This window comes from Pimephales promelas, chromosome 3 (assembly GCF_988280905.1).
Source record: "Pimephales promelas chromosome 3, fPimPro1.hap1.1, whole genome shotgun sequence".
NCBI classification, from domain to species: domain Eukaryota; kingdom Metazoa; phylum Chordata; class Actinopteri; order Cypriniformes; family Leuciscidae; genus Pimephales; species Pimephales promelas.
The window spans coordinates 48,057,225-48,079,769 of record NC_142771.1 but is presented as its reverse complement, the minus strand read 5'-3'; the positions used below and the strand labels follow the sequence as shown (position 1 = coordinate 48,079,769).

Here is a 22,545-nt window from a genome sequence, read left to right as displayed (position 1 = left end):
CTCACTTTTGCTTTATACACTTTTTAACAAGCCTGCACCAGAAGATTTCTGCCTGCACCTACAGGGCATGTTTCCGTAGTGTAGTGGTTATCACGTTCGCCTCACACGCGAAAGGTCCCCAGTTCGAAACTGGGCGGAAACTGTGGATGGTCTTTGCTAACATTTTTTGAGTGGTTTTCTGTTGAGCAGGTCAGAACACTTGCAGGGCGATTTGCGGTGTAAATTCTTTAGAAAAGGACTAAAACAAAACAAATGACCAATGAAGTTTCCTGTAGAGTAATAAAAAATGTTTAGTCTGCCAACAAAAATAGCAGCTTTTTGCCATTTTAAGGACAGTGGGCAGTCTATCGTTTCAGTCGCTTTTGAACAAGCGTACGCTAAAAGAGGTCGGACTGTCTTCCAAGTTAAGTTTCCGTAGTGTAGTGGTTATCACGTTCGCTTTACACGCGAAGGCCAGTCGCGCGTAGGTGTAGAGCGCTGCCAGCCAATAGGAACGCAGGAAATTTCAGGGAGGCGGGCCAGAAAAAATACACAAAATCATAGGTTCGAGTCCCGTCTCGACCACAAATATCATATTGTATCTAGATTAAAAAATGATTACAAATTCATGTCAAGTACGATTTACATATAATAAACTAAATTTTTTCTGAAAATAGAATAAAACTTTTAAGATTTGTTTTTGTGTAGGATGTACGAAATGTCCAATTATCTCAATAAACATTTAAATTATAATAGGGTATAGTTCTCTTTTAATATAGAAAATATTTGAATGTGAATAATTGTAAAGAACATTTTGATAATGTTTTATACCTTTATTTTTTTTTTTAGAGAGATTTTCACATTATATTTCTTTAACTATGCACAAAAATCCAATATATATATATGAAAAACAACCAGTAAACACCAAATAGTAAGTTTATCATTTTATTTATAATACAATAATATACATATTATTATGTAAAACTGAAAAAGGTACTGTATTAAATACTTATAGATTAAAAAACAATAACATGAATAATAACAATAATAATAACAACATAAAGCTGGGGAAAAAACAAGATTTAAAAAAATAACAAATAATTATGTACAATGTTTAATTAACAGTTATTAAGTTTACACATCTGACCAAGATAAAATAATGCAAGTCAATAAAATTAACTTTAAAAACACACCAAATTGCAATGCAAACAAGGACTAAACTGTTTGATTTTAATGGACAATGGAAAGAAATTTAACAATTTAAAATTATAGATTAAATAACAGCAATAATAATATGGCTGTGGAGAAAATGAAAAAAAAAACAAGAACATTTTTAAAAGTAAATAATTATGTACAGTGTTTAATAGTAACAATACTTAATATTTAGTGTTTTTTCAAATCTGAGCAAGATAAAATAATGCTAGTCAATAAATGAACTTAAAAAAATACAATGCAATGCAATAAAATACAATACTTTTGTAATTTTAATGAACATCCATATATATATATATATATATATATATATATATATATATATATATATATACAGTGGTGTGAATAAGTGTTTGCATGGTTTTACTTCAGTTAGCCTAATAGCTGGTTTGATTTGCATTGAAAGATGATCTTATGGTAAGTACTACCCCATGCCAATCTCTAGGTGTGGTGGAAGGTGTGTGATGATGTGGGGATATTTTAATTCCAAAGGCCAAGGGAACTTTATCAGGATGCATATTATCCTGGATCCATTAAATAACTGGCTTTTAAAAATAAAAATCAGCCTGACTCTATGGGAATTTAACATAGGGGTGCCCTGACTTATGCACCCTGTATTTTGAGGAAAAACATTTATTTATTTATGATACATTATTCATTCACAAAGAAAATTTGTGTCCTTAAAGGTTGGAGTTTTCCTCATTTTTCTAATTAAGGCATTAAGATCAATATCAAAAAGATTATTTTTATTCCTCTTTTTAGGCAACTTTAGCATGGGGGCAAACACTTATTCACACCACTGTATATATATATTAAAAGTGCATTAATATGTATAATATTGTATATGCGTGAATAACACATTTAATACACGTGTGTAATGCACGTCTTTACTTTTGTGTTCAAGTAGCTGGGAACAGGGGTTTCAGTGAGTGCAGACAGCATTGGTGCAGGTGTAGAGGCTGATTGTGCTGCGTGAGATGGTGCAAAGCCGATGTTGTTGGAGGAGCTGCAAGGAAAAGCACAGGGAGGAAATTAAAAACTGAATGTACATATGTATTTGATTGTCTTGACTACATTAAATGACTAATCATTATTTATTCTTTTATTCTATTTATTCTGTTATTTGTTCTAGTAATGCACATTCTGATAATGTTCAAATGCTTGTAAGTAAATAGTCAATTTTTTCACAACAAATAACAGTTTAGCATGCATACAATTCATGAAGTGCACCCACCTTCACCACTGGTATATTCAAACCTTAACAGTAGTTAGAACAAAAGAACATGGAGGATAAGTATGTAATTGAATAAGCCTCAAAAATGGATGTGTAAAGTAACCTGTTGTAAATAAGACTGTGGATCCTGTGGCTGCAGATGAGCCTAAAAATTACGCATTATAATTTGAATGGTTTCTCTCCAGTATGTTCAATTTTTATTCCAATTTTATAAGAATTTGACATGGGTATATATAACACACATGACAAGATACTTGATTTACTTACTCAGCTGTGTGAGATATTTTGTTGGAGAAAAACTTTCCAGTTCTTCTTCCTCCTCCATTACTATAAAATAAATAAAATAAAAAAATATAAAAATATATATGCAGAAATGTATGCATGTATATATAAAAAGTTAACAAGTTTAACTAATTAAAAATGTTAAATTGTACTATTAAATTGCACACATATATCTATTTGTTCATAATTTAAATGTAATATGTGTGTGTGATATTAATTGCAATATAGGAGGACCAAACCTGCAGAAATTAAACATTAATAAGTAAAAAAAAAAGATACATTTGATAATAGGAAAATAAATAAAGGAATAAATGACTTGATAAAATAAATATGATTTATTCTTAATCAAAATCATTTTTGTATTTTTTTCCCTTCCCTTTCTGCTTTTATTTATGTGTTAATTAATATTTATATTTGGTAAGCAAGACCAACCAACCTAATTATCATGCACATCAATAAATGAAATACTGTAAAAATAGATATAAAACTAAAGAAAGAAAATTTAAATAAATAAAGGTTAAAACAAATATATCTGGAAATAAAAACAAATTGGAATAAATAAATATATATATTAATATAATATATTAATAATATATAAATATATATATATTATATAAAATAAATATATAATTAAATGAATGCATAAATAAATATAAGAATAAACTGAACAAAGAAATAAAATAATAAATAAATACAATTAAAACGAATACAAATACATTAAAATATAAAAGCAAAAAATGATATATTTGGGGGAAATTATACAAAAGTATATTTGATTAAAATGTTATCATAATTATTTTATCAAGTCGTTTATTCCTTTATGTATTTTTCTATTATCACATTTAATTTTATTTATTTATTTATTTATTTATTTATTCATTCATTCATTTATTTATTTATTTATTTATTTATTTATTCATTCATTCATTTTTAACTGCAGGTTTGGTCCTCCATACTACTGCACATTACATCTTTCTGCAATGTTAACTTATATTTTAAACATAGTTAGAGATTATGATGAAACATTCACCTTTACAAACAAAGATACTCTTATAAAATAGCTGTTTCTTATCGTCACAATCCATTCAACACGATAACAATACGATTACATGACAATACATGCAATTTAAATGATAAAATATTTGAATAATAAAGTATATGCACTCACCTGAGTTAAAGTCTGTCTGCAGGTAGTTTAGACAAAACGAAACAAGTTTGCTGACAAGTCGGTAAACAAATATCTCTCCGGTAATAAAACGGGTTGACAGATGACGCTTCGCTTTTTAAATTCCCCGCCACGGAAAAGCGAAACAGCGCCGGGAAGTCTACGTGTGGCCAAAAGTAGATTGCATCCGTAGTGTTAAGCACTACCATAGAGAATGAATGGGAAAAGTTAAGGGAAGTTAAGCTTAACCATTTTCGGCTCCCGCGCGAAAGGTCCTCAGTTCGAAACTGGGCGGAAACAAGTAAAGGGGTTTTTAATATACGTGCTGAAATTCGCAACAAAGTTTTTGGACTATTGAAATTAGGTGAGGGCAATTGTACCAAAGAGCTGTAGGCAGACTGCCATTCCGAATGAGCTCTTATCTGTTGTTTGTGGAATTTAAACAGCTTGTCACAATGCTTGCAGGAAAGATTATGGGATGGAGCCATTTTCGAAAAAGCACATGTCTTACATAAGGAGGTTTCTGTAGTGTAGTGGTCATCAAGTTCGCCTAACACGCGAAAGGTCCTCGGTTCGAAACCGAGCAGAAACAGCAATTGGCTTTCTGGCAGAAAATTTAAACTGTTTGCCACAACAGGAGGGCTCAGCTCACCTTTCCTTTATACACTTTTTAACAAGCCTGCACCAGAAGATTTCTGCCTGCACCTACAGGGCATGTTTCCGTAGTGTAGTGGTTATCACGTTCGCCTCACACGCGAAAGGTCCCCAGTTCGAAACTGGGCGGAAACTGTGGATGGTCTTTGCTATCATTTTTTGAGTGGTTTTCTGTTGAGCAGGTCAGAACACTTGCAGGGCGATTTGCGGTGTAAATTCTTTAAAAAAGGACTAAAACAAAACAAATGACCATTGAAGTTTCCTGTAGAGTAATAAAAAATGTTTAGTCTGCCAACAAAAATAGCAGCTTTTTGCCATTTTTTAGGACAGTGGGCAGTCTATCGTTTCAGTCGCTTTTGAACAAGCGTACGCTAAAAGAGGTCGGACTGTCTTCCAAGTTAAGTTTCCGTAGTGTAGTGGTTATCACGTTTGCTTTACACGCGAAAGGTCCTCAGTTCGAAACTGGGCGGAAACAAGTAAAAGGGTTTTTAATATACGTGCTGAAATTCGCAACAAAGTTTTTGGACTATTGAAATTAGGTGAGGGCAATTGTACCAAAGAGCTGTAGGCAGACTGCCATTCCGAATGAGCTCTTATCTGTTGTTTGTGGAATTTAAACAGCTTGTCACAATGCTTGCAGGAAAGATTATGGGATGGAGCCATTTTCGAAAAAGCACATGTCTTACATAAGGAGGTTTCTGTAGTGTAGTGGTGATCACGTTCGCCTAACACGCGAAAGGTCCTCGGTTCGAAACCGAGCAGAAACAGCAATTGGCTTCTGGCAGAAAATTTAAACGGTTTGCCACAACAGGAGGGCTCAGCTCACTTTTGCTTTATACACTTTTTAACAAGCCTGCACCAGAAGATTTCTGCCTGCACCTACAGGGCATGTTTCCGTAGTGTAGTGGTTATCACGTTCGCCTCACACGCGAAAGGTCCCCAGTTCGAAACTGGGCAGAAACTGTGGATGGTCTTTGCTAACATTTTTTGAGTGGTTTTCTGTTGAGCAGGTCAGAACACTTGCAGGGCGATTTGCGGTGTAAATTCTTTAGAAAAGGACTAAAACAAAACAAATGACCAATGAAGTTTCCTGTAGAGTAATAAAAAATGTTTAGTCTGCCAACAAAAATAGCAGCTTTTTGCCATTTTAAGGACAGTGGGCAGTCTATCGTTTCAGTCGCTTTTGAACAAGCGTACGCTAAAAGAGGTCGGACTGTCTTCCAAGTTAAGTTTCCGTAGTGTAGAGGTTATCACGTTCGCTTTACACGCGAAAGGTCCTCAGTTCGAAACTGGGCGGAAACAAATAAAGGGGTTTTCAATATACGTGCTGAAATTCGCAACAAAGTTTTTGGACTATTGAAATTAGGTGAGGGCAATTGTACCAAAGAGCTGTAGGCAGACTGCCATTCCGAATGAGCTCTTATCTGTTGTTTGTGGAATTTAAACAGCTTGTCACAATGCTTGCAGGAAAGATTATGGGATGGAGCCATTTTCGAAAAAGCACATGTCTTACATAAGGAGGTTTCTGTAGTGTAGTGGTCATCACGTTCGCCTAACACGCGAAAGGTCCTCGGTTCGAAACCGAGCAGAAACAGCAATTGGCTTCTGGCAGAAAATTTAAACTGTTTGCCACAACAGGAGGGCTCAGCTCACTTTTCCTTTATACACTTTTTAACAAGCCTGCACCAGAAGATTTCTGCCTGCACCTACAGGGCATGTTTCCGTAGTGTAGTGGTTATCACGTTCGCCTCACACGCGAAAGGTCCCCAGTTCGAAACTGGGCGGAAACTGTGGATGGTCTTTGCTAAAATTTTTTGAGTGGTTTTCTGTTGAGCAGGTCAGAACACTTGCAGGGCGATTTGCGGTGTAAATTCTTTAGAAAAGGACTAAAACAAAACAAATGACCATTGAAGTTTCCTGTAGAGTAATAAAAAATGTTTAGTCTGCCAACAAAAATAGCAGCTTTTTGCCATTTTTTAGGACAGTGGGCAGTCTATCGTTTCAGTCGCTTTTGAACAAGCGTACGCTAAAAGAGGTCGGACTGTCTTCCAAGTTAAGTTTCCGTAGTGTAGTGGTTATCACGTTCGCTTTACACGTGAAAGGTCCTCAGTTCGAAACTGGGCGGAAACAAGTAAAGAGGTTTTTAATATACATACTGAAATTCGCAACAAAGTTTTTGGACTATTGAAATTAGGTGAGGGCAATTGTACCAAAGAGCTGTAGGCAGACTGCCATTCCGAATGAGCTCTTATCTGTTGTTTGTGGAATTTAAACAGCTTGTCACAATGCTTGCAGGAAAGATTATGGGATGGAGCCATTTTCGGAAAAGCACATGCTTACATAAGGAGGTTTCTGTAGTGTAGTGGTCATCACGTTCGCCTAACACGCGAAAGGTCCTCGGTTCGAAACCGAGCAGAAACAGCAATTGGCTTCTGGCAGAAAATTTAAACTGTTTGCCACAACAGGAGGGCTCAGCTCACTTTTCCTTTATACACTTTTTAACAAGCCTGCACCAGAAGATTTCTGCCTGCACCTACAGGGCATGTTTCCGTAGTGTAGTGGTTATCACATTCGCCTCACACGCGAAAGGTCCCCAGTTCGAAACTGGGCGGAAACTGTGGATGGTCTTTGCTAACATTTTTTGAGTGGTTTTCTGTTGAGCAGGTCAGAACACTTGCAGGGCGATTTGCGGTGTAAATTCTTTAGAAAAGGACTAAAACAAAACAAATGACCATTGAAGTTTCCTGTAGAGTAATAAAAAATGTTTAGTCTGCCAACAAAAATAGCAGCTTTTTGCCATTTTTTAGGACAGTGGGCAGTCTATCGTTTCAGTCGCTTTTGAACAAGCGTACGCTAAAAGAGGTCGGACTGTCTTCCAAGTTAAGTTTCCGTAGTGTAGTGGTTATCACGTTCGCTTTACACGTGAAAGGTCCTCAGTTCGAAACTGGGCGGAAACAAGTAAAGAGGTTTTTAATATACGTACTGAAATTCGCAACAAAGTTTTTGGACTATTGAAATTAGGTGAGGGCAATTGTACCAAAGAGCTGTAGGCAGACTGCCATTCCGAATGAGCTCTTATCTGTTGTTTGTGGAATTTAAACAGCTTGTCACAATGCTTGCAGGAAAGATTATGGGATGGAGCCATTTTCGGAAAAGCACATGCTTACATAAGGAGGTTTCTGTAGTGTAGTGGTCATCACGTTCGTCTAACACGCGAAAGGTCCTCGGTTCGAAACCGAGCAGAAACAGCAATTGGCTTCTGGCAGAAAATTTAAACTGTTTGCCACAACAGGAGGGCTCAGCTCACTTTTCCTTTATACACTTTTTAACAAGCCTGCACCAGAAGATTTCTGCCTGCACCTACAGGGCATGTTTCCGTAGTGTAGTGGTTATCACGTTCGCCTCACACGCGAAAGGTCCCCAGTTCGAAACTGGGCGGAAACTGTGGATGGTCTTTGCTAACATTTTTTGAGTGGTTTTCTGTTGAGCAGGTCAGAACACTTGCAGGGCGATTTGCGGTGTAAATTCTTTAGAAAAGGACTAAAACAAAACAAATGACCATTGAAGTTTCCTGTAGAGTAATAAAAAATGTTTAGTCTGCCAACAAAAATAGCAGCTTTTTGCCATTTTAAGGACAGTGGGCAGTCTATCGTTTCAGTCGCTTTTGAACAAGCGTACGCTAAAAGAGGTCGGACTGTCTTCCAAGGTAGGTTTCCGTAGTGTAGTGGTTATCACGTTCGCTTTACACGCGAAAGGTCCTCAGTTCGAAACTGGGCGGAAACAAGTAAAGGGGTTTTTAATATACGTGCTGAAATTCGCAACAAAGTTTTTGGACTATTGAAATTAGGTGAGGGCAATTGTACCAAAGAGCTGTAGGCAGACTGCCATTCCGAATGAGCTCTTATCTGTTGTTTGTGGAATTTAAACAGCTTGTCACAATGCTTGCAGGAAAGATTATGGGATGGAGCCATTTTCGAAAAAGCACATGTCTTACATAAGGAGGTTTCTGTAGTGTAGTGGTGATCACGTTCGCCTAACACGCGAAAGGTCCTCGGTTCGAAACCGAGCAGAAACAGCAATTGGCTTCTGGCAGAAAATTTAAACGGTTTGCCACAACAGGAGGGCTCAGCTCACTTTTGCTTTATACACTTTTTAACAAGCCTGCACCAGAAGATTTCTGCCTGCACCTACAGGGCATGTTTCCGTAGTGTAGTGGTTATCACGTTCGCCTCACACGCGAAAGGTCCCCAGTTCGAAACTGGGCGGAAACTGTGGATGGTCTTTGCTAACATTTTTTGAGTGGTTTTCTGTTGAGCAGGTCAGAACACTTGCAGGGCGATTTGCGGTGTGTAAATTCTTTAGAAAAGGACTAAAACAAAACAAATGACCAATGAAGTTTCCTGTAGAGTAATAAAAAATGTTTAGTCTGCCAACAAAAATAGCAGCTTTTTGCCATTTTAAGGACAGTGGGCAGTCTATCGTTTCAGTCGCTTTTGAACAAGCGTACGCTAAAAGAGGTCGGACTGTCTTCCAAGTTAAGTTTCCGTAGTGTAGTGGTTATCACGTTCGCTTTACACGCGAAAGGTCCTCAGTTCGAAACTGGGCGGAAACAAGTAAAGGGGTTTTTAATATACGTGCTGAAATTCGCAACAAAGTTTTTGGACTATTGAAATTAGGTGAGGGCAATTGTACCAAAGAGCTGTAGGCAGACTGCCATTCCGAATGAGCTCTTATCTGTTGTTTGTGGAATTTAAACAGCTTGTCACAATGCTTGCAGGAAAGATTATGGGATGGAGCCATTTTCGAAAAAGCACATGTCTTACATAAGGAGGTTTCTGTAGTGTAGTGGTCATCACGTTCGCCTAACACGCGAAAGGTCCTCGGTTCGAAACCGAGCAGAAACAGCAATTGGCTTCTGGCAGAAAATTTAAACTGTTTGCCACAACAGGAGGGCTCAGCTCACTTTTCCTTTATACACTTTTTAACAAGCCTGCACCAGAAGATTTCTGCCTGCACCTACAGGGCATGTTTCCGTAGTGTAGTGGTTATCACGTTCGCCTCACACGCGAAAGGTCCCCAGTTCGAAACTGGGCGGAAACTGTGGATGGTCTTTGCTATCATTTTTTGAGTGGTTTTCTGTTGAGCAGGTCAGAACACTTGCAGGGCGATTTGCGGTGTAAATTCTTTAAAAAAGGACTAAAACAAAACAAATGACCATTGAAGTTTCCTGTAGAGTAATAAAAAATGTTTAGTCTGCCAACAAAAATAGCAGCTTTTTGCCATTTTTTAGGACAGTGGGCAGTCTATCGTTTCAGTCGCTTTTGAACAAGCGTACGCTAAAAGAGGTCGGACTGTCTTCCAAGTTAAGTTTCCGTAGTGTAGTGGTTATCACGTTTGCTTTACACGCGAAAGGTCCTCAGTTCGAAACTGGGCGGAAACAAGTAAAAGGATTTTTAATATACGTGCTGAAATTCGCAACAAAGTTTTTGGACTATTGAAATTAGGTGAGGGCAATTGTACCAAAGAGCTGTAGGCAGACTGCCATTCCGAATGAGCTCTTATCTGTTGTTTGTGGAATTTAAACAGCTTGTCACAATGCTTGCAGGAAAGATTATGGGATGGAGCCATTTTCGAAAAAGCACATGTCTTACGTAAGGATGTTTCTGTAGTGTAGTGGTCATCACGTTCGCCTAACACGCGAAAGGTCCTCGGTTCGAAACCGAGCAGAAACAGCAATTGGCTTCTGGCAGAAAATTTAAACTGTTTGCCACAACAGGAGGGCTCAGCTCACTTTTCCTTTATACACTTTTTAACAAGCCTGCACCAGAAGATTTCTGCCTGCACTTACAGGGCATGTTTCCGTAGTGTAGTGGTTATCACGTTCGCCTCACACGCGAAAGGTCCCCAGTTCGAAACTGGGCGGAAACTGTGGATGGTCTTTGCTAACATTTTTTGAGTGGTTTTCTGTTGAGCAGGTCAGAACACTTGCAGGGCGATTTGCGGTGTAAATTCTTTAGAAAAGGACTAAAACAAAACAAATGACCATTGAAGTTTCCTGTAGAGTAATAAAAAATGTTTAGTCTGCCAACAAAAATAGCAGCTTTTTGCCATTTTAAGGACAGTGGGCAGTCTATCGTTTCAGTCGCTTTTGAACAAGCGTACGCTAAAAGAGGTCGGACTGTCTTCCAAGTTAAGTTTCCGTAGTGTAGAGGTTATCACGTTCGCTTTACACGCGAAAGGTCCTCAGTTCGAAACTGGGCGGAAACAAGTAAAGGGGTTTTTAATATACGTGCTGAAATTCGCAACAAAGTTTTTGGACTATTGAAATTAGGTGAGGGCAATTGTACCAAAGAGCTGTAGGCAGACTGCCATTCCGAATGAGCTCTTATCTGTTGTTTGTGGAATTTAAACAGCTTGTCACAATGCTTGCAGGAAAGATTATGGGATGGAGCCATTTTCGAAAAAGCACATGTCTTACGTAAGGAGGTTTCTGTAGTGTAGTGGCCATCACGTTCGCCTAACACGCGAAAGGTCCTCGGTTCGAAACCGAGCAGAAACAGCAATTGGCTTTTGGCAGAAAATTTAAACTGTTTGCCACAACAGGAGGGCTCAGCTCACTTTTGCTTTATACACTTTTTAACAAGCCTGCACCAGAAGATTTCTGCCTGTACTTACAGGGCATGTTTCCGTAGTGTAGTGGTTATCACGTTCGCCTCACACGCGAAAGGTCCCCAGTTCGAAACTGGTCGGAAACTGTGGATGGTCTTTGCTAACATTTTTTGAGTGGTTTTCTGTTGAGCAGGTCAGAACACTTGCAGGGCGATTTGCGGTGTAAATTCTTTAGAAAAGGACTAAAACAAAACAAATGACCATTGAAGTTTCCTGTAGAGTAATAAAAAATGTTTAGTCTGCCAACAAAAATAGCAGCTTTTTGCCATTTTTTAGGACAGTGGGCAGTCTATCGTTTCAGTCGCTTTTGAACAAGCGTACGCTAAAAGAGGTCGGACTGTCTTCCAAGTTAAGTTTCCGTAGTGTAGTGGTTATCACGTTCGCTTTACACGTGAAAGGTCCTCAGTTCGAAACTGGGCGGAAACAAGTAAAGAGGTTTTTAATATACGTACTGAAATTCGCAACAAAGTTTTTGGACTATTGAAATTAGGTGAGGGCAATTGTACCAAAGAGCTGTAGGCAGACTGCCATTCCGAATGAGCTCTTATCTGTTGTTTGTGGAATTTAAACAGCTTGTCACAATGCTTGCAGGAAAGATTATGGGATGGAGCCATTTTCGGAAAAGCACATGCTTACATAAGGAGGTTTCTGTAGTGTAGTGGTCATCACGTTCGCCTAACACGCGAAAGGTCCTCGGTTCGAAACCGAGCAGAAACAGCAATTGGCTTTTGGCAGAAAATTTAAACTGTTTGCCACAACAGGAGGGCTCAGCTCACTTTTCCTTTATACACTTTTTAACAAGCCTGCACCAGAAGATTTCTGCCTGCACCTACAGGGCATGTTTCCGTAGTGTAGTGGTTATCACGTTCGCCTCACACACGAAAGGTCCCCAGTTCGAAACTGGGCGGAAACTGTGGATGGTCTTTGCTAACATTTTTTGAGTGGTTTTCTGTTGAGCAGGTCAGAACACTTGCAGGGCGATTTGCGGTGTAAATTCTTTAGAAAAGGACTAAAACAAAACAAATGACCATTGAAGTTTCCTGTAGAGTAATAAAAAATGTTTAGTCTGCCAACAAAAATAGCAGCTTTTTGCCATTTTAAGGACAGTGGGCAGTCTATCGTTTCAGTCGCTTTTGAACAAGCGTACGCTAAAAGAGGTCGGACTGTCTTCCAAGGTAGGTTTCCGTAGTGTAGTGGTTATCACGTTCGCTTTACACGCGAAAGGTCCTCAGTTCGAAACTGGGCGGAAACAAGTAAAGGGGTTTTTAATATACGTGCTGAAATTCGCAACAAAGTTTTTGGACTATTGAAATTAGGTGAGGGCAATTGTACCAAAGAGCTGTAGGCAGACTGCCATTCCGAATGAGCTCTTATCTGTTGTTTGTGGAATTTAAACAGCTTGTCACAATGCTTGCAGGAAAGATTATGGGATGGAGCCATTTTCGAAAAAGCACATGTCTTACATAAGGAGGTTTCTGTAGTGTAGTGGTGATCACGTTCGCCTAACACGCGAAAGGTCCTCGGTTCGAAACCGAGCAGAAACAGCAATTGGCTTCTGGCAGAAAATTTAAACGGTTTGCCACAACAGGAGGGCTCAGCTCACTTTTGCTTTATACACTTTTTAACAAGCCTGCACCAGAAGATTTCTGCCTGCACCTACAGGGCATGTTTCCGTAGTGTAGTGGTTATCACGTTCGCCTCACACGCGAAAGGTCCCCAGTTCGAAACTGGGCAGAAACTGTGGATGGTCTTTGCTAACATTTTTTGAGTGGTTTTCTGTTGAGCAGGTCAGAACACTTGCAGGGCGATTTGCGGTGTAAATTCTTTAGAAAAGGACTAAAACAAAACAAATGACCAATGAAGTTTCCTGTAGAGTAATAAAAAATGTTTAGTCTGCCAACAAAAATAGCAGCTTTTTGCCATTTTAAGGACAGTGGGCAGTCTATCGTTTCAGTCGCTTTTGAACAAGCGTACGCTAAAAGAGGTCGGACTGTCTTCCAAGTTAAGTTTCCGTAGTGTAGTGGTTATCACGTTCGCTTTACACGTGAAAGGTCCTCAGTTCGAAACTGGGCGGAAACAAGTAAAGAGGTTTTTAATATACGTACTGAAATTCGCAACAAAGTTTTTGGACTATTGAAATTAGGTGAGGGCAATTGTACCAAAGAGCTGTAGGCAGACTGCCATTCCGAATGAGCTCTTATCTGTTGTTTGTGGAATTTAAACAGCTTGTCACAATGCTTGCAGGAAAGATTATGGGATGGAGCCATTTTCGGAAAAGCACATGCTTACATAAGGAGGTTTCTGTAGTGTAGTGGTCATCACGTTCGCCTAACACGCGAAAGGTCCTCGGTTCGAAACCGAGCAGAAACAGCAATTGGCTTCTGGCAGAAAATTTAAACTGTTTGCCACAACAGGAGGGCTCAGCTCACTTTTCCTTTATACACTTTTTAACAAGCCTGCACCAGAAGATTTCTGCCTGCACCTACAGGGCATGTTTCCGTAGTGTAGTGGTTATCACGTTCGCCTCACACGCGAAAGGTCCCCAGTTCGAAACTGGGCGGAAACTGTGGATGGTCTTTGCTAACATTTTTTGAGTGGTTTTCTGTTGAGCAGGTCAGAACACTTGCAGGGCGATTTGCGGTGTAAATTCTTTAAAAAAGGACTAAAACAAAACAAATGACCATTGAAGTTTCCTGTAGAGTAATAAAAAATGTTTAGTCTGCCAACAAAAATAGCAGCTTTTTGCCATTTTAAGGACAGTGGGCAGTCTATCGTTTCAGTCGCTTTTGAACAAGCGTACGCTAAAAGAGGTCGGACTGTCTTCCAAGGTAGGTTTCCGTAGTGTAGTGGTTATCACGTTCGCTTTACACGCGAAAGGTCCTCAGTTCGAAACTGGGCGGAAACAAGTAAAGGGGTTTTTAATATACGTGCTGAAATTCGCAACAAAGTTTTTGGACTATTGAAATTAGGTGAGGGCAATTGTACCAAAGAGCTGTAGGCAGACTGCCATTCCGAATGAGCTCTTATCTGTTGTTTGTGGAATTTAAACAGCTTGTCACAATGCTTGCAGGAAAGATTATGGGATGGAGCCATTTTCGAAAAAGCACATGTCTTACATAAGGAGGTTTCTGTAGTGTAGTGGTGATCACGTTCGCCTAACACGCGAAAGGTCCTTGGTTCGAAACCGAGCAGAAACAGCAATTGGCTTCTGGCAGAAAATGTAAACGGTTTGCCACAACAGGAGGGCTCAGCTCACTTTTGCTTTATACACTTTTTAACAAGCCTGCACCAGAAGATTTCTGCCTGCACCTACAGGGCATGTTTCCGTAGTGTAGTGGTTATCACGTTCGCCTCACACGCGAAAGGTCCCCAGTTCGAAACTGGGCGGAAACTGTGGATGGTCTTTGCTAACATTTTTTGAGTGGTTTTCTGTTGAGCAGGTCAGAACACTTGCAGGGCGATTTGCGGTGTAAATTCTTTAGAAAAGGACTAAAACAAAACAAATGACCAATGAAGTTTCCTGTAGAGTAATAAAAAATGTTTAGTCTGCCAACAAAAATAGCAGCTTTTTGCCATTTTAAGGACAGTGGGCAGTCTATCGTTTCAGTCGCTTTTGAACAAGCGTACGCTAAAAGAGGTCGGACTGTCTTCCAAGTTAAGTTTCCGTAGTGTAGTGGTTATCACGTTCGCTTTACACGCGAAGGCCAGTCGCGCGTAGGTGTAGAGCGCTGCCAGCCAATAGGAACGCAGGAAATTTCAGGGAGGCGGGCCAGAAAAAATACACAAAATCATAGGTTCGAGTCCCGTCTCGACCACAAATATCATATTGTATCTAGATTAAAAAATGATTACAAATTCATGTCAAGTACGATTTACATATAATAAACTAAATTTTTTCTGAAAATAGAATAAAACTTTTAAGATTTGTTTTTGTGTAGGATGTACGAAATGTCCAATTATCTCAATAAACATTTAAATTATAATAGGGTATAGTTCTCTTTTAATATAGAAAATATTTGAATGTGAATAATTGTAAAGAACATTTTGATAATGTTTTATACCTTTATTTTTTTTTTTAGAGAGATTTTCACATTATATTTCTTTAACTATGCACAAAAATCCAATATATATATATGAAAAACAACCAGTAAACACCAAATAGTAAGTTTATCATTTTATTTATAATACAATAATATACATATTATTATGTAAAACTGAAAAAGGTACTGTATTAAATACTTATAGATTAAAAAACAATAACATGAATAATAACAATAATAATAACAACATAAAGCTGGGGAAAAAACAAGATTTAAAAAAATAACAAATAATTATGTACAATGTTTAATTAACAGTTATTAAGTTTACACATCTGACCAAGATAAAATAATGCAAGTCAATAAAATTAACTTTAAAAACACACCAAATTGCAATGCAAACAAGGACTAAACTGTTTGATTTTAATGGACAATGGAAAGAAATTTAACAATTTAAAATTATAGATTAAATAACAGCAATAATAATATGGCTGTGGAGAAAATGAAAAAAAAAACAAGAACATTTTTAAAAGTAAATAATTATGTACAGTGTTTAATAGTAACAATACTTAATATTTAGTGTTTTTTCAAATCTGAGCAAGATAAAATAATGCTAGTCAATAAATGAACTTAAAAAAATACAATGCAATGCAATAAAATACAATACTTTTGTAATTTTAATGAACATCCATATATATATATATATATATATATATATATATATATATATATATATATATATATATACAGTGGTGTGAATAAGTGTTTGCATGGTTTTACTTCAGTTAGCCTAATAGCTGGTTTGATTTGCATTGAAAGATGATCTTATGGTAAGTACTACCCCATGCCAATCTCTAGGTGTGGTGGAAGGTGTGTGATGATGTGGGGATATTTTAATTCCAAAGGCCAAGGGAACTTTATCAGGATGCATATTATCCTGGATCCATTAAATAACTGGCTTTTAAAAATAAAAATCAGCCTGACTCTATGGGAATTTAACATAGGGGTGCCCTGACTTATGCACCCTGTATTTTGAGGAAAAACATTTATTTATTTATGATACATTATTCATTCACAAAGAAAATTTGTGTCCTTAAAGGTTGGAGTTTTCCTCATTTTTCTAATTAAGGCATTAAGATCAATATCAAAAAGATTATTTTTATTCCTCTTTTTAGGCAACTTTAGCATGGGGGCAAACACTTATTCACACCACTGTATATATATATTAAAAGTGCATTAATATGTATAATATTGTATATGCGTGAATAACACATTTAATACACGTGTGTAATGCACGTCTTTACTTTTGTGTTCAAGTAGCTGGGAACAGGGGTTTCAGTGAGTGCAGACAGCATTGGTGCAGGTGTAGAGGCTGATTGTGCTGCGTGAGATGGTGCAAAGCCGATGTTGTTGGAGGAGCTGCAAGGAAAAGCACAGGGAGGAAATTAAAAACTGAATGTACATATGTATTTGATTGTCTTGACTACATTAAATGACTAATCATTATTTATTCTTTTATTCTATTTATTCTGTTATTTGTTCTAGTAATGCACATTCTGATAATGTTCAAATGCTTGTAAGTAAATAGTCAATTTTTTCACAACAAATAACAGTTTAGCATGCATACAATTCATGAAGTGCACCCACCTTCACCACTGGTATATTCAAACCTTAACAGTAGTTAGAACAAAAGAACATGGAGGATAAGTATGTAATTGAATAAGCCTCAAAAATGGATGTGTAAAGTAACCTGTTGTAAATAAGACTGTGGATCCTGTGGCTGCAGATGAGCCTAAAAATTACGCATTATAATTTGAATGGTTTCTCTCCAGTATGTTCAATTTTTATTCCAATTTTATAAGAATTTGACATGGGTATATATAACACACATGACAAGATACTTGATTTACTTACTCAGCTGTGTGAGATATTTTGTTGGAGAAAAACTTTCCAGTTCTTCTTCCTCCTCCATTACTATAAAATAAATAAAATAAAAAAATATAAAAATATATATGCAGAAATGTATGCATGTATATATAAAAAGTTAACAAGTTTAACTAATTAAAAATGTTAAATTGTACTATTAAATTGCACACATATATCTATTTGTTCATAATTTAAATGTAATATGTGTGTGTGATATTAATTGCAATATAGGAGGACCAAACCTGCAGAAATTAAACATTAATAAGTAAAAAAAAAAGATACATTTGATAATAGGAAAATAAATAAAGGAATAAATGACTTGATAAAATAAATATGATTTATTCTTAATCAAAATCATTTTTGTATTTTTTTCCCTTCCCTTTCTGCTTTTATTTATGTGTTAATTAATATTTATATTTGGTAAGCAAGACCAACCAACCTAATTATCATGCACATCAATAAATGAAATACTGTAAAAATAGATATAAAACTAAAGAAAGAAAATTTAAATAAATAAAGGTTAAAACAAATATATCTGGAAATAAAAACAAATTGGAATAAATAAATATATATATTAATATAATATATTAATAATATATAAATATATATATATATTATATAAAATAAATATATAATTAAATGAATGCATAAATAAATATAAGAATAAACTGAACAAAGAAATAAAATAATAAATAAATACAATTAAAACGAATACAAATACATTAAAATATAAAAGCAAAAAATGATATATTTGGGGGAAATTATACAAAAGTATATTTGATTAAAATGTTATCATAATTATTTTATCAAGTCGTTTATTCCTTTATGTATTTTTCTATTATCACATTTAATTTTATTTATTTATTTATTTATTTATTCATTCATTCATTTATTTATTTATTTATTTATTTATTTATTCATTCATTCATTTTTAACTGCAGGTTTGGTCCTCCATACTACTGCACATTACATCTTTCTGCAATGTTAACTTATATTTTAAACATAGTTAGAGATTATGATGAAACATTCACCTTTACAAACAAAGATACTCTTATAAAATAGCTGTTTCTTATCGTCACAATCCATTCAACACGATAACAATACGATTACATGACAATACATGCAATTTAAATGATAAAATATTTGAATAATAAAGTATATGCACTCACCTGAGTTAAAGTCTGTCTGCAGGTAGTTTAGACAAAACGAAACAAGTTTGCTGACAAGTCGGTAAACAAATATCTCTCCGGTAATAAAACGGGTTGACAGATGACGCTTCGCTTTTTAAATTCCCCGCCACGGAAAAGCGAAACAGCGCCGGGAAGTCTACGTGTGGCCAAAAGTAGATTGCATCCGTAGTGTTAAGCACTTCCATAGAGAATGAATGGGAAAAGTTAAGGGAAGTTAAGCTTAACCATTTTCGGCTCCCGCGCGAAAGGTCCTCAGTTCGAAACTGGGCGGAAACAAGTAAAGGGGTTTTTAATATACGTGCTGAAATTCGCAACAAAGTTTTTGGACTATTGAAATTAGGTGAGGGCAATTGTACCAAAGAGCTGTAGGCAGACTGCCATTCCGAATGAGCTCTTATCTGTTGTTTGTGGAATTTAAACAGCTTGTCACAATGCTTGCAGGAAAGATTATGGGATGGAGCCATTTTCGAAAAAGCACATGTCTTACATAAGGAGGTTTCTGTAGTGTAGTGGTCATCAAGTTCGCCTAACACGCGAAAGGTCCTCGGTTCGAAACCGAGCAGAAACAGCAATTGGCTTTCTGGCAGAAAATTTAAACTGTTTGCCACAACAGGAGGGCTCAGCTCACCTTTCCTTTATACACTTTTTAACAAGCCTGCACCAGAAGATTTCTGCCTGCACCTACAGGGCATGTTTCCGTAGTGTAGTGGTTATCACGTTCGCCTCACACGCGAAAGGTCCCCAGTTCGAAACTGGGCGGAAACTGTGGATGGTCTTTGCTAAAATTTTTTGAGTGGTTTTCTGTTGAGCAGGTCAGAACACTTGCAGGGCGATTTGCGGTGTAAATTCTTTAAAAAAGGACTAAAACAAAACAAATGACCATTGAAGTTTCCTGTAGAGTAATAAAAAATGTTTAGTCTGCCAACAAAAATAGCAGCTTTTTGCCATTTTTTAGGACAGTGGGCAGTCTATCGTTTCAGTCGCTTTTGAACAAGCGTACGCTAAAAGAGGTCGGACTGTCTTCCAAGTTAAGTTTCCGTAGTGTAGTGGTTATCACGTTCGCTTTACACGTGAAAGGTCCTCAGTTCGAAACTGGGCGGAAACAAGTAAAGAGGTTTTTAATATACGTACTGAAATTCGCAACAAAGTTTTTGGACTATTGAAATTAGGTGAGGGCAATTGTACCAAAGAGCTGTAGGCAGACTGCCATTCCGAATGAGCTCTTATCTGTTGTTTGTGGAATTTAAACAGCTTGTCACAATGCTTGCAGGAAAGATTATGGGATGGAGCCATTTTCGAAAAAGCACATGTCTTACATAAGGATGTTTCTGTAGTGTAGTGGTCATCACGTTCGCCTAACACGCGAAAGGTCCTCGGTTCGAAACCGAGCAGAAACAGCAATTGGCTTCTGGCAGAAAATTTAAACTGTTTGCCACAACAGGAGGGCTCAGCTCACTTTTCCTTTATACACTTTTTAACAAGCCTGCACCAGAAGATTTCTGCCTGCACTTACAGGGCATGTTTCCGTAGTGTAGTGGTTATCACGTTCGCCTCACACGCGAAAGGTCCCCAGTTCGAAACTGGGCGGAAACTGTGGATGGTCTTTGCTAACATTTTTTGAGTGGTTTTCTGTTGAGCAGGTCAGAACACTTGCAGGGCGATTTGCGGTGTGTAAATTCTTTAGAAAAGGACTAAAACAAAACAAATGACCAATGAAGTTTCCTGTAGAGTAATAAAAAATGTTTAGTCTGCCAACAAAAATAGCAGCTTTTTGCCATTTTAAGGACAGTGGGCAGTCTATCGTTTCAGTTGCTTTTGAACAAGCGTACGCTAAAAGAGGTCGGACTGTCTTCCAAGTTAAGTTTCCGTAGTGTAGTGGTTATCACGTTTGCTTTACACGCGAAAGGTCCTCAGTTCGAAACTGGGCGGAAACAAGTAAAAGGGTTTTTAATATACGTGCTGAAATTCGCAACAAAGTTTTTGGACTATTGAAATTAGGTGAGGGCAATTGTACCAAAGAGCTGTAGGCAGACTGCCATTCCGAATGAGCTCTTATCTGTTGTTTGTGGAATTTAAACAGCTTGTCACAATGCTTGCAGGAAAGATTATGGGATGGAGCCATTTTCGAAAAAGCACATGTCTTACATAAGGATGTTTCTGTAGTGTAGTGGTCATCACGTTCGCCTAACACGCGAAAGGTCCTCGGTTCGAAACCGAGCAGAAACAGCAATTGGCTTCTGGCAGAAAATTTAAACTGTTTGCCACAACAGGAGGGCTCAGCTCACTTTTCCTTTATACACTTTTTAACAAGCCTGCACCAGAAGATTTCTGCCTGCACTTACAGGGCATGTTTCCGTAGTGTAGTGGTTATCACGTTCGCCTCACACGCGAAAGGTCCCCAGTTCGAAACTGGGCGGAAACTGTGGATGGTCTTTGCTAACATTTTTTGAGTGGTTTTCTGTTGAGCAGGTCAGAACACTTGCAGGGCGATTTGCGGTGTAAATTCTTTAGAAAAGGACTAAAACAAAACAAATGACCATTGAAGTTTCCTGTAGAGTAATAAAAAATGTTTAGTCTGCCAACAAAAATAGCAGCTTTTTGCCATTTTAAGGACAGTGGGCAGTCTATCGTTTCAGTCGCTTTTGAACAAGCGTACGCTAAAAGAGGTCGGACTGTCTTCCAAGTTAAGTTTCCGTAGTGTAGAGGTTATCACGTTCGCTTTACACGCGAAAGGTCCTCAGTTCGAAACTGGGCGGAAACAAGTAAAGGGGTTTTTAATATACGTGCTGAAATTCGCAACAAAGTTTTTGGACTATTGAAATTAGGTGAGGGCAATTGTACCAAAGAGCTGTAGGCAGACTGCCATTCCGAATGAGCTCTTATCTGTTGTTTGTGGAATTTAAACAGCTTGTCACAATGCTTGCAGGAAAGATTATGGGATGGAGCCATTTTCGAAAAAGCACATGTCTTACGTAAGGAGGTTTCTGTAGTGTAGTGGCCATCACGTTCGCCTAACACGCGAAAGGTCCTCGGTTCGAAACCGAGCAGAAACAGCAATTGGCTTTTGGCAGAAAATTTAAACTGTTTGCCACAACAGGAGGGCTCAGCTCACTTTTCCTTTATACACTTTTTAACAAGCCTGCACCAGAAGATTTCTGCCTGCACCTACAGGGCATGTTTCCGTAGTGTAGTGGTTATCACGTTCGCCTCACACGCGAAAGGTCCCCAGTTCGAAACTGGGCGGAAACTGTGGATGGTCTTTGCTAACATTTTTTGTGTGGTTTTCTGTTGAGCAGGTCAGAACACTTGCAGGGCGATTTGCGGTGTAAATTCTTTAGAAAAGGACTAAAACAAAACAAATGACCATTGAAGTTTCCTGTAGAGTAATAAAAAATGTTTAGTCTGCCAACAAAAATAGCAGCTTTTTGCCATTTTAAGGACAGTGGGCAGTCTATCGTTTCAGTCGCTTTTGAACAAGCGTACGCTAAAAGAGGTCGGACTGTCTTCCAAGGTAGGTTTCCGTAGTGTAGTGGTTATCACGTTCGCTTTACACGCGAAAGGTCCTCAGTTCGAAACTGGGCGGAAACAAGTAAAAGGGTTTTTAATATACGTGCTGAAATTCGCAACAAAGTTTTTGGACTATTGAAATTAGGTGAGGGCAATTGTACCAAAGAGCTGTAGGCAGACTGCCATTCCGAATGAGCTCTCATCTGTTGTTTGTGGAATTTAAACAGCTTGTCACAATGCTTGCAGGAAAGATTATGGGATGGAGCCATTTTCGAAAAAGCACATGTCTTACATAAGGAGGTTTCTGTAGTGTAGTGGTCATCACGTTCGCCTAACACGCGAAAGGTCCTCGGTTCGAAACCGAGCAGAAACAGCAATTGGCTTTTGGCAGAAAATTTAAACTGTTTGCCACAACAGGAGGGCTCAGCTCACTTTTCCTTTATACACTTTTTAACAAGCCTGCACCAGAAGATTTCTGCCTGCACCTACAGGGCATGTTTCCGTAGTGTAGAAGTTATCACGTTCGCCTCACACGCGAAAGGTCCCCAGTTCGAAACTGGGCGGAAACTGTGGATGGTCTTTGCTAACATTTTTTGAGTGGTTTTCTGTTGAGCAGGTCAGAACACTTGCAGGGCGATTTGCGGTGTAAATTCTTTAGAAAAGGACTAAAACAAAACAAATGACCATTGA

At 37.8% G+C, this 22,545-nt stretch overlaps 2 long non-coding RNA genes and 38 other non-coding genes across 42 annotated transcripts; 38 read left to right on the top strand and 2 right to left on the bottom strand.

Annotated features, from left to right (window-relative positions):
* The first annotated feature begins 69 nt into the window (after positions 1–69).
* On the top strand, positions 70–142 carry trnav-cac (transfer RNA valine (anticodon CAC)). The gene has a single exon. It is a non-coding gene; the product is annotated as a tRNA-Val (tRNA).
* A 779-nt stretch (positions 143–921) lies between these two features.
* On the bottom strand, positions 922–4,182 carry LOC148994884 (uncharacterized). 2 transcript variants are annotated; one of them, XR_016150750.1, is made up of 3 exons: positions 3,876–4,182; positions 2,083–2,752; positions 922–1,277 (listed from the first exon to the last, which is right to left on the bottom strand). It is a non-coding gene; the product is annotated as an uncharacterized LOC148994884 (long non-coding RNA). The 2 variants fall into 2 exon arrangements; XR_016150754.1 differs by lacking the exon at positions 3,876–4,182 and having other exon boundaries at positions 2,083–2,570; positions 2,693–2,929.
* Positions 4,183–4,588: 406 nt separating this feature from the next.
* trnav-cac (transfer RNA valine (anticodon CAC)) lies at positions 4,589–4,661 on the top strand. The gene has a single exon. It is a non-coding gene; the product is annotated as a tRNA-Val (tRNA).
* Positions 4,662–4,928: 267 nt separating this feature from the next.
* trnav-uac (transfer RNA valine (anticodon UAC)) lies at positions 4,929–5,001 on the top strand. Its single transcript has one exon. It is a non-coding gene; the product is annotated as a tRNA-Val (tRNA).
* A 219-nt stretch (positions 5,002–5,220) lies between these two features.
* On the top strand, positions 5,221–5,293 carry trnav-aac (transfer RNA valine (anticodon AAC)). Its single transcript has one exon. It is a non-coding gene; the product is annotated as a tRNA-Val (tRNA).
* A 754-nt stretch (positions 5,294–6,047) lies between these two features.
* Positions 6,048–6,120, top strand: trnav-aac (transfer RNA valine (anticodon AAC)). The gene has a single exon. It is a non-coding gene; the product is annotated as a tRNA-Val (tRNA).
* Positions 6,121–6,243: 123 nt separating this feature from the next.
* Positions 6,244–6,316, top strand: trnav-cac (transfer RNA valine (anticodon CAC)). Its single transcript has one exon. It is a non-coding gene; the product is annotated as a tRNA-Val (tRNA).
* Positions 6,317–6,583: 267 nt separating this feature from the next.
* On the top strand, positions 6,584–6,656 carry trnav-uac (transfer RNA valine (anticodon UAC)). The gene has a single exon. It is a non-coding gene; the product is annotated as a tRNA-Val (tRNA).
* A 218-nt stretch (positions 6,657–6,874) lies between these two features.
* On the top strand, positions 6,875–6,947 carry trnav-aac (transfer RNA valine (anticodon AAC)). Its single transcript has one exon. It is a non-coding gene; the product is annotated as a tRNA-Val (tRNA).
* Positions 6,948–7,410: 463 nt separating this feature from the next.
* trnav-uac (transfer RNA valine (anticodon UAC)) lies at positions 7,411–7,483 on the top strand. Its single transcript has one exon. It is a non-coding gene; the product is annotated as a tRNA-Val (tRNA).
* Positions 7,484–7,897: 414 nt separating this feature from the next.
* trnav-cac (transfer RNA valine (anticodon CAC)) lies at positions 7,898–7,970 on the top strand. Its single transcript has one exon. It is a non-coding gene; the product is annotated as a tRNA-Val (tRNA).
* Positions 7,971–8,236: 266 nt separating this feature from the next.
* Positions 8,237–8,309, top strand: trnav-uac (transfer RNA valine (anticodon UAC)). Its single transcript has one exon. It is a non-coding gene; the product is annotated as a tRNA-Val (tRNA).
* Positions 8,310–8,528: 219 nt separating this feature from the next.
* Positions 8,529–8,601, top strand: trnav-aac (transfer RNA valine (anticodon AAC)). The gene has a single exon. It is a non-coding gene; the product is annotated as a tRNA-Val (tRNA).
* A 123-nt stretch (positions 8,602–8,724) lies between these two features.
* On the top strand, positions 8,725–8,797 carry trnav-cac (transfer RNA valine (anticodon CAC)). Its single transcript has one exon. It is a non-coding gene; the product is annotated as a tRNA-Val (tRNA).
* A 268-nt stretch (positions 8,798–9,065) lies between these two features.
* Positions 9,066–9,138, top strand: trnav-uac (transfer RNA valine (anticodon UAC)). Its single transcript has one exon. It is a non-coding gene; the product is annotated as a tRNA-Val (tRNA).
* Positions 9,139–9,357: 219 nt separating this feature from the next.
* On the top strand, positions 9,358–9,430 carry trnav-aac (transfer RNA valine (anticodon AAC)). The gene has a single exon. It is a non-coding gene; the product is annotated as a tRNA-Val (tRNA).
* A 123-nt stretch (positions 9,431–9,553) lies between these two features.
* trnav-cac (transfer RNA valine (anticodon CAC)) lies at positions 9,554–9,626 on the top strand. The gene has a single exon. It is a non-coding gene; the product is annotated as a tRNA-Val (tRNA).
* A 267-nt stretch (positions 9,627–9,893) lies between these two features.
* Positions 9,894–9,966, top strand: trnav-uac (transfer RNA valine (anticodon UAC)). Its single transcript has one exon. It is a non-coding gene; the product is annotated as a tRNA-Val (tRNA).
* Positions 9,967–10,185: 219 nt separating this feature from the next.
* On the top strand, positions 10,186–10,258 carry trnav-aac (transfer RNA valine (anticodon AAC)). The gene has a single exon. It is a non-coding gene; the product is annotated as a tRNA-Val (tRNA).
* Positions 10,259–10,381: 123 nt separating this feature from the next.
* trnav-cac (transfer RNA valine (anticodon CAC)) lies at positions 10,382–10,454 on the top strand. Its single transcript has one exon. It is a non-coding gene; the product is annotated as a tRNA-Val (tRNA).
* Positions 10,455–11,548: 1,094 nt separating this feature from the next.
* Positions 11,549–11,621, top strand: trnav-uac (transfer RNA valine (anticodon UAC)). The gene has a single exon. It is a non-coding gene; the product is annotated as a tRNA-Val (tRNA).
* A 218-nt stretch (positions 11,622–11,839) lies between these two features.
* trnav-aac (transfer RNA valine (anticodon AAC)) lies at positions 11,840–11,912 on the top strand. The gene has a single exon. It is a non-coding gene; the product is annotated as a tRNA-Val (tRNA).
* Positions 11,913–12,374: 462 nt separating this feature from the next.
* trnav-uac (transfer RNA valine (anticodon UAC)) lies at positions 12,375–12,447 on the top strand. The gene has a single exon. It is a non-coding gene; the product is annotated as a tRNA-Val (tRNA).
* A 219-nt stretch (positions 12,448–12,666) lies between these two features.
* trnav-aac (transfer RNA valine (anticodon AAC)) lies at positions 12,667–12,739 on the top strand. The gene has a single exon. It is a non-coding gene; the product is annotated as a tRNA-Val (tRNA).
* A 462-nt stretch (positions 12,740–13,201) lies between these two features.
* Positions 13,202–13,274, top strand: trnav-uac (transfer RNA valine (anticodon UAC)). Its single transcript has one exon. It is a non-coding gene; the product is annotated as a tRNA-Val (tRNA).
* A 218-nt stretch (positions 13,275–13,492) lies between these two features.
* Positions 13,493–13,565, top strand: trnav-aac (transfer RNA valine (anticodon AAC)). The gene has a single exon. It is a non-coding gene; the product is annotated as a tRNA-Val (tRNA).
* A 123-nt stretch (positions 13,566–13,688) lies between these two features.
* Positions 13,689–13,761, top strand: trnav-cac (transfer RNA valine (anticodon CAC)). Its single transcript has one exon. It is a non-coding gene; the product is annotated as a tRNA-Val (tRNA).
* Positions 13,762–14,027: 266 nt separating this feature from the next.
* trnav-uac (transfer RNA valine (anticodon UAC)) lies at positions 14,028–14,100 on the top strand. The gene has a single exon. It is a non-coding gene; the product is annotated as a tRNA-Val (tRNA).
* A 415-nt stretch (positions 14,101–14,515) lies between these two features.
* trnav-cac (transfer RNA valine (anticodon CAC)) lies at positions 14,516–14,588 on the top strand. Its single transcript has one exon. It is a non-coding gene; the product is annotated as a tRNA-Val (tRNA).
* A 779-nt stretch (positions 14,589–15,367) lies between these two features.
* LOC148994864 (uncharacterized) lies at positions 15,368–18,487 on the bottom strand. 2 transcript variants are annotated; one of them, XR_016150746.1, is made up of 3 exons: positions 18,328–18,487; positions 16,537–17,206; positions 15,368–15,723 (listed from the first exon to the last, which is right to left on the bottom strand). It is a non-coding gene; the product is annotated as an uncharacterized LOC148994864 (long non-coding RNA). The 2 variants fall into 2 exon arrangements; XR_016150749.1 differs by lacking the exon at positions 18,328–18,487 and having other exon boundaries at positions 16,537–17,024; positions 17,147–17,383.
* A 553-nt stretch (positions 18,488–19,040) lies between these two features.
* Positions 19,041–19,113, top strand: trnav-cac (transfer RNA valine (anticodon CAC)). The gene has a single exon. It is a non-coding gene; the product is annotated as a tRNA-Val (tRNA).
* Positions 19,114–19,380: 267 nt separating this feature from the next.
* Positions 19,381–19,453, top strand: trnav-uac (transfer RNA valine (anticodon UAC)). Its single transcript has one exon. It is a non-coding gene; the product is annotated as a tRNA-Val (tRNA).
* A 219-nt stretch (positions 19,454–19,672) lies between these two features.
* trnav-aac (transfer RNA valine (anticodon AAC)) lies at positions 19,673–19,745 on the top strand. The gene has a single exon. It is a non-coding gene; the product is annotated as a tRNA-Val (tRNA).
* Positions 19,746–19,868: 123 nt separating this feature from the next.
* Positions 19,869–19,941, top strand: trnav-cac (transfer RNA valine (anticodon CAC)). The gene has a single exon. It is a non-coding gene; the product is annotated as a tRNA-Val (tRNA).
* A 268-nt stretch (positions 19,942–20,209) lies between these two features.
* trnav-uac (transfer RNA valine (anticodon UAC)) lies at positions 20,210–20,282 on the top strand. The gene has a single exon. It is a non-coding gene; the product is annotated as a tRNA-Val (tRNA).
* Positions 20,283–20,501: 219 nt separating this feature from the next.
* On the top strand, positions 20,502–20,574 carry trnav-aac (transfer RNA valine (anticodon AAC)). Its single transcript has one exon. It is a non-coding gene; the product is annotated as a tRNA-Val (tRNA).
* Positions 20,575–20,697: 123 nt separating this feature from the next.
* Positions 20,698–20,770, top strand: trnav-cac (transfer RNA valine (anticodon CAC)). Its single transcript has one exon. It is a non-coding gene; the product is annotated as a tRNA-Val (tRNA).
* A 754-nt stretch (positions 20,771–21,524) lies between these two features.
* On the top strand, positions 21,525–21,597 carry trnav-cac (transfer RNA valine (anticodon CAC)). The gene has a single exon. It is a non-coding gene; the product is annotated as a tRNA-Val (tRNA).
* A 266-nt stretch (positions 21,598–21,863) lies between these two features.
* On the top strand, positions 21,864–21,936 carry trnav-uac (transfer RNA valine (anticodon UAC)). Its single transcript has one exon. It is a non-coding gene; the product is annotated as a tRNA-Val (tRNA).
* A 219-nt stretch (positions 21,937–22,155) lies between these two features.
* trnav-aac (transfer RNA valine (anticodon AAC)) lies at positions 22,156–22,228 on the top strand. The gene has a single exon. It is a non-coding gene; the product is annotated as a tRNA-Val (tRNA).
* Positions 22,229–22,545: the final 317 nt, after the last annotated feature.